The sequence below is a fragment of the Pteropus vampyrus genome, unplaced genomic scaffold, assembly GCF_000151845.1.
Source record: "Pteropus vampyrus isolate Shadow unplaced genomic scaffold, Pvam_2.0 Scaffold54, whole genome shotgun sequence".
Taxonomy (NCBI): domain Eukaryota; kingdom Metazoa; phylum Chordata; class Mammalia; order Chiroptera; family Pteropodidae; genus Pteropus; species Pteropus vampyrus.
This window is the reverse complement of record NW_011888835.1, coordinates 3745163-3753341: the sequence shown is the minus strand read 5'-3', so window position 1 is coordinate 3753341 and position 8179 is coordinate 3745163. Positions and strand designations below refer to the sequence as shown.

At 30.8% G+C, this 8179-nt stretch overlaps 2 pseudogenes; one reads left to right on the top strand and one right to left on the bottom strand.

Annotated features, from left to right (window-relative positions):
• Positions 1-1011: 1011 nt before the first annotated feature.
• Positions 1012-2325, top strand: LOC105292251 (annotated as a pseudogene).
• Positions 2326-5879: 3554 nt separating this feature from the next.
• LOC111739841 lies at positions 5880-5995 on the bottom strand (annotated as a pseudogene).
• Positions 5996-8179: the final 2184 nt, after the last annotated feature.

Here is an 8179-nt window from a genome sequence, read left to right as displayed (position 1 = left end):
AAAGAAGAAAATATTAATTAGAGACAGGAGCATTTGAGTGGACCACAAAATGCCTGGTAATACCAAACACCAAGTGAATCATTTTACTAACTGTGCTCTTAGCATATCGTTTAACAAATATATTCCTCAGTTTCCTCATTGAAATAACAAATGGTCTTTAAGATGTATTCCATATTGACAATTTGAGCCTTTTATGTCAAGAACTATAAGGGTCTGAGACTTTACTTGCAAATTTACAACACACCTCGTATGATTGCACATATGCTGACAAAAGACAAGAGAATTCTAGATCAAAAACGAGATTCTGTTACTCATGGCACTTCAGAGAACATAAGCATTATGTTTATGTAGATTTCTGTTGCTGTTTTAAATCCCATGGGAGACCTTTGGAACAGTCCAGGAGGATAATGTATGGATTTATGTCACAGTTGAGGAATCTAGAGCTTAGGAAACTTCTAATCTTCTAAAGAAGTCACTGGAAAACCTGTCCTATCTCAGAATGAGACATTATATTTCCCTGATCAGGAAACAAATTTGTCCCTGAGGGAGGCACTGCGTCTATTTTCCTTGAAAAGATGGTCTGGAACAAAATTTGATATACACCATGCAGAAACATCATGGAAAATTTTATCTTAACATGTTATTATTGTAAATTCTAATTGAAAATAAAGGTAAATTTGCTGCAAAATATTATAGGTTAAAAAGGAAGTGAATAGGTTCACTGATAGTGTATAGAAATGCAACTGATTTCTGAATGTTGGTTTCATATCCTGTAATTTTACTGAATTAGTTGATTAGTTCCAAGTTTTTTGTTTGAGCCTTTAGTATTTCCTGTATATAAGCTCATATCATCTGCAAGTAAATACACCACTACATCTTCCTTTCTGATCTGGTTTGCCTGATTGTTCTAGCTAGGACAATCAGTACTATATTTATAAGAGCAGTGAGAGCATGCACCCTTGTCTTTCTCTTGACATTAAAGAACAATTTATCAACCTTTCACTGTTAAGTATGATGTTAGCTATGGGACTGGATTATATGGCCTTTATGACATTGAGGTATGTTCCTTCTATATACAATTTGTTGAGAGTTTTTATCATGAAAGAATTTTGTATTTTGTCAAATGCTTTTCCTGCATCCACTGAGATGATCCAATGATTTTTATCTTTTGTTCTACTTATGCGGTATATCACATTTGTTGATTTGTGTGTGTTAAATCATTCTTGTATCTCATGGATAAATTCCTACTTGATTATGGTGCATGATCTCTTTAATGTGTTGTTGAATTCAGCTTGCTAATGATTTGTTGAGAATTTTTGCATCTATATTCATCAGAGATATTGGTCTCAGTTTTGTTTTGTTTTTTTCTTGTAGTGTTCTTACCTGACTTTGGTATCAGAGTAATGTTGGACTTTCTAATACAAAATATTTGAAAAAGAAGTAGAGAGAGATGTGAGTCCCCACTCCTGTCTAAAGCCTGTTTTCTGAGTTCAGATTTTCTGACCACTGCCACCCACCTTATCCAAATAGGACAACACAACACAGGAGGCCCATTATTCCCAGAGGAGACACAGATGAATTTCCTCTGCTGACAACCAAACATATATTCTAGAAGAGTGTTTTGGAGAGGTTTCTGCGGTTTATCAAAGGGATCCACAAACGCTAAAGGACTATCGTCCAAGAGATTGAGAATCACCAGGTCCTGTGACTTCCTGGATGACCTGGAATGATCTAGTGAGACGAAGGGGATTTTCATCCAGTTAATGGCTTTCAGTAGAGGCATTTTGGGGCAGAATACAAAGATATGAATTCAGATTATTCTAGTCAAGCAGTAGACCAACTGAAAAAGATAACTGATACAATCAACACCAACCCTGATGACAGAAGAATTATCCTGTGTGCTTGGAATCCAAAATATCTTCCTCTCATGGTCTTATCTGCATATCATGCTCTTTGCTCATCCTATGTGGAAAATGGTAAGCTGTCTTGCCAGTGTACCAGAGGTTAGTGGACGTGGACGTGTGTGTGCTCTTCAACATTGCCAACTACTCCTTGTTCACCTACATGATCACACAAATTATGGACCTGAGGCCAGGTGATTTTGTATACACTTTGGGAGATTCCCACATTTACCTGAATCACACTGAGCTGCTGAAAATGCAGCTTCAGTGAAAAACAAGGCCTTTCCGAAAGCTCAAAATCTTTTGAAAAGTTGAGACAATTGATGACTTCAAGACTGAAGACTTTCAGATTGAAGGGTACGATCTTCACCCAACTATTAAAATTAAAATGACCACTTGGAGTGTTTTTAAAGGAATTGTTTGAAGGATACTGTCAGTGTTTAGGGGTTGGACTGGATGCTTAGATGAAAGTTCTTTATGCTCTAAAGAAAGAAATAACTAGGTCAAAAATCTGTTAGTGATCTATCAGTTATTATTCATTAACTCTTAAGGCTGTTACCATTGGCAAATATAACTGCTGGTTCTTTTAGAAATAAAAGACCTTGAGTTTGATTAACTTACTGAGGATGTATTAAAATACTGAGATTATGAATAAAGTCAGGAGTGTAAAAATTTAAATACTCAATCAAAACATGTATATGTATTTAAGTTCCATGTTTTCACAAAGGTTAGTGAATTTCAAAAAAAATTATATAAGCTATTCCCCAACTTTAAATAACAACAGTCATAATGATAATATATAGTTGGTGTAGTTATAAACATTTAAAGTTATATTTGTTTTATATATTGTTATAATCAAGAAGTGTTCTGCCAAAAAAGAAAGAAAGAAAAAGATTCCATTCACAATAGCATCAAAAACAATACTTAAATAAAGAAGCAAAAGATCTGTACAATGAAAACTGCAAGACCTTGATGAAAGACACTGAAGAAGACACAAAGAGAAAGAGATCTTGTATTAATGGATCAGAATTAATATTATTAAAATGTTCATGCTATCTAAAGCATTCTATAGATTTAATGCAATTCCCATCAGAATTCCAAGTGGCATTTTTCAAAGAAATGAAAAAAAATCTGTAGTAAAATTTGTATGGAATTACAATAAAGAATATAAAATATATCAATATTTTTAAAGATTATTTAGTGACTCAAATGCTCTTATATCAGATTTTGAAATTCATAGACTATATAGTCTATGAATACCTCTGATTGTGAAATTTCATTAAGTGTGTTGCTCCTCCAAAGCAGAGAGTCACATTTAAGTCTACTACATTTAGTTTTTTGAATTATCTGACTAGCATATAAGATAAATATTATTGTTTTTATGAATATAAAGATGTTTTATATGTACATTTTAACAAAAATGTCATGTCATAAACTATCTTATAAGTTTTAGTCTTTGTCATTCATGCAACTAACTTTTATTCATTGAATTGAAGAAATATTTAGCTCTTCTTTTTTATTTTCTGCATGCCTTAAAATAGAGCACAAGAAAGTGTGTGATTAAATTTATTGACTGTAATTTATAAACTCTACAGTTATTCATTACCTTTTAACTCAACTCAGTGTTACCCAATACATGAAATTTACTGAATTGCTTTGTCCAAAAAGGCTCCTCAACAATCAGTTAATATATTTTTCATAACAAATTTATGCTAAACTGATTCAAAAGTAATAAATATATTCTTGGAATTCAATTTATCTAGTGTTGATGGCTTTCTACTCATCCTTCTAGAATTCTATACATTCTCTCTTTTAAGACCAAAACTAGGTGTTAATTGGCTATCTGGGAATGATTGTATTGCTCTTGATATCAGAATCCAGTAGTTGCCTATTAAAAGAAAATTTATAAATCTTCAGTAAAAAAAAGCTGGCATCACTGAGAAAGTAATAGATGTGTATAAACACTTCAAATATAATGAAGTAGTATCATTGAGTACAACTAAAAAAGAAATACAGAGAAAAAGAATAGTTACTTCTAAAGGGAGAAGGCTGAAACTATTTATGAAGATAATGAAATTCAACTTTGTCCTTAAGGTTTGGTTGACACTTCAATAGATAGAAACAGAGCGTTGATTGAGGAATTCTTGGCATGGGGAATGGAAAAAGCATAAGTGGAGAGGGAGGTCAAGTGAATGTCATACTTTGCATATATTGAGCAGTCTTGTATATAAATGTGAACTTCCAGATATTTTTAAGAGCAACATTTCTTTGCATAATATAAATTACTCAGAATTTTTTCACAAATAGTCATTTGTGATTTTTTAAAATTTTAACCCAAAAAATCTGAAAACATTTATCTGCAAAGATATATGCACCCCAATGTTCATAGCAGCATTATTCACTGTTGGCAGGACATGGAAGCAACTGAAGTATTCCATGATAGATGATGGATAAAGATGTGGTACATATCTACAATGGAGTATTTCTCAGCCATAAGGAAAGATGAAATACTGCCATTTGCGACAACGTGGATGGATCTTGAGATAATCATGTAAGCAAAATAAGTCAGACAGAAAAAGTAGAAAACAATATGATTTCAATCATATGTGGAAAATAAAACTGAAAGCAACAAACAAACATGACAAACAGAGACTCATGTACACAAACAGAGGATTAGTGGTTACCAGAAGGAAGGTGGGTAGGGGGGAGACAGATAGGGATAAAAAGGGTCAAATATTTAGTGATGAGAGGAAATCTAAATTTGGGTAATGCACACACAATGCGAGATATATACACACACACACACACACACACACACACACGTATACATATATATGACATAACGTTGAAATGTACATTTGAAACATTTGATTTTATTAATGTCACCCCAATAATTTTTAATAAAAAAAATTTAAAGTGTTTTTACTTAAGCTTTTGTATTAACACCTATAGTTGTATTAGGCTAGAAAATTATATCTAAGACTCAAGAAACCTTTACAACCTAGTTAATCAATTTACATTATTCAATTTAATTTTAATTTATAAATGTAATACATTTTTATTTTTATATGTTTTAATTGTCTGATTACCAAAATTTTCCCAACTACTCTATTCTATTACTTGAGAGTTAGACTTATACATATAGAGCTCCTTGATATTCTTAAATATTGAATTTATATCTATACATTTATTGCATATAAACATAGTAACAGCTTTTTTTCATTTGTTTCATTAAAATTTTAATGGGAATGATATATTATCTACTGGATAATTTCTTTGAAGATTAGAAATATGCATAAAATATCAAATATCCATAGATTATTTTAAAATATTCTGTTTTGAAATAGTTCATCACCTATTTTAATTCTAAATATTATTAGGGTAAGGGAGAACTTGCCCACTTTCAAATTTCTTTCCAAAACAAACATTTGACCAATAATTTCACAGCTAGCTGAATTATTATAGTAAGTAGAGAAAGCCACCACCTCTCTAACCCACACTCCCATCAAGAAAAACATAAATTTGTGGACATTATTAAGGATATATTCTTGTCTCTATGTTTACTATAACAGTAACTCCATAACTTATAGGACTTGCTCATAAGGTTTATATCCTTACATTTGTAATTATTTAAGTCTTCTCTAATAAGATAAATATGAAAACTTTCTTTATATAGTTAAATGACTTCATATCTACAATTTGAAGTTTTTTGATTTTTTTTCATATTTATCTGATTGTTCATAATTTTTACCAAGCAACCTCTAATAACCGCCGTATAACTGATTTAGTATTAAATCTTCGGAAAAGATGGCAATCATATTTTAAGCTTTTAATGAACTGGTAGAAACAATACTAATAGGGTATAGACACTTCTAAGAATTTTGACAATGGGAAAAGAGATTATAGTATAGTATTTATTTCATAAGGATAGTAGATTAAATAAAAGGTATATATTTGTTTATTATTTATTATTATCTATGCTTACAGCACCTGGTCTTCCTAGGTGGTCTCCCATTCAAGTACTAACCAGGCCCGACCCTGCTTGGCTTCTGAGATCAGACATCTGGCTTGTTCAGGGTGGCATGGCCTTAGACCATGGACCATGACTCCACTGGGGCGCGAACCCAGGACCTTCTGCATGTAAAGTAGACGTGCTAACCACTACACTATGGAGTAGCATCCATAAAAGGCATATTTAGATTTTGAAATTCTCATAAATTTATGTTAGTAATGGTCTCTCATTTTGAAAAGAGAAAAATTGAAATAGTGGAATAAATTAGGACAATTATTGTGACAAAAATAAAGAAACAGACAATAACAGTTGACCAGTAATGCAGTGGGGTTTTGGACAAGATTGAAATCATGATATGGCAGGTGATACCTATGGCAACAGCACAAGTAGGAAAACTAGTTTGGGAAGGAAAGGAAAGTCATGTGTAATAAATAAGAACAGATAAAAGATGAGTAAAAATTGGGAAGCCAATATCTAGACATTTTTCTAGGTTTCCCTACTGACATTTAGATTATCCAATTCTTTCTTCCTTTGTTGTAATGACAGCCTACGTTTTATTCAGTAGACAAGTATTCAATCACAAATTTTTTGCCTTGTTTTCCAATTAATTTATGAAGTTTAATATTATTTTGACAGCAATACAGGCATTTGTTTTTTCTTTCCAGTCTTTTTAATTTTATTAGAGTACTATGCACATGATTAGTGCTTAATATAAACTTAGTTATATTGTTTATTAACTAGCAATAGAAACAAATTTTCTACTGTCCTCGATTTCCTTTAATAATAATATATTTTCTCCATTAGAGTATTGTTCACATGAAGAATAATTCATAGCAAAAGCATTGAACAGTCTTAAAAGGATTACAGGAATCTGCAAAAAATAATGAGGCTTGAACATGTCCAAGGGATTTTGCATTCTACATCAATTTAATTATTTTAATATTTTTGAGTTATGCATTAAGAATTACAATGTGAGTAACATTAGAGGAAAAGCTCTTAGAATTGAATAAGATTTATTTCTGTGATTTATATCTACTACTATTTCATGCTGTTGACGGACAGAAATTAGCTTGGTTGAACTGCATATCCTGAAATAAATGATTTGATCTTTTAGTTCTTTTCCACATCAGCAGATGTGGATGACAACTAGTGATACTGGTTAGGGTTTCAAAAATAGGAGTGATGTTAAATATTCATGGAAATTTGGTCTAGTTTATATAATTTTGTACAAAAATTTTGGATTCAACTGTAAAAGAATGTCTGAGATGAGTTAGAGTAATTGCGTATATAAATAGATTTTCTGTAATCCAGGGAGATAATTATTAAAAGTCACTTATTATTTTGATGAATTGGAACTCAATATCATATAAATTGAATTACATTAAAAGATAGAAGTCTAATTGATTATACCTAAATGCATGATATAAATTTAAATAAAACTCTAATAAGTATAAGGTGGCATAAAAGAAATTTATCTAAATGATGCATAAAATCTGTATTAGGTTGCTGTAAAAAAAAAACTATTTACCCAAGATGACTAAACTACATGACTTAAATGAGGGAGATGAAAAAGTAACTCTTCCAAAAGTGCTGAGAATTTATACAGGGTTTGAACATTATACTCATATCTCTGTGCTATTCCTTTTCTCTCTCTCTTAAATGTGCTCTAAAGTCTATTACTGATTTACCAAGAATTGCATTTTGCTCATTTTTTACTTGGCAAAGAAAAAACATATATGATTTTGTAATAATATTGTTTCTAATTTCAGACAGTTGATTTCTAAACTTTTTCAGAGAATATTGCATTTTATTCAAGCATATGTGGAAAGCTAGGTTTTATAAAGTTACTTCAATTCTATTGATATAATAATATAAAGTTAATTGTATCTCTTCAGTTCTTGAAAAATTAATATAATTTCCTATTAATGTTAACAGGTGGAGAAAATTTATCATATTCACTAATTATATTTTATTTGCAATTTTATTGTCAAGTACCATGTCTTTATCTTTTAAGTTTTCAGTGAGACACTCTCATTATTCTAATAACATTTCTGGCTACAGAAGTATTGTTGAAATTCCAGATATATTTAAATTTCCTGATTCTTCCCTTTCATGTTACACATGAAGACTATTAATATATTCTCATGCTTATATTTATAATAAAGGCATAAGATAAGTTAGTTTCTTTTATGTTCATTTTTAATAACAAATTTATAACAGTTCATTCTTCACTACAAACCTATGATGATTAATATATTGTTTATTG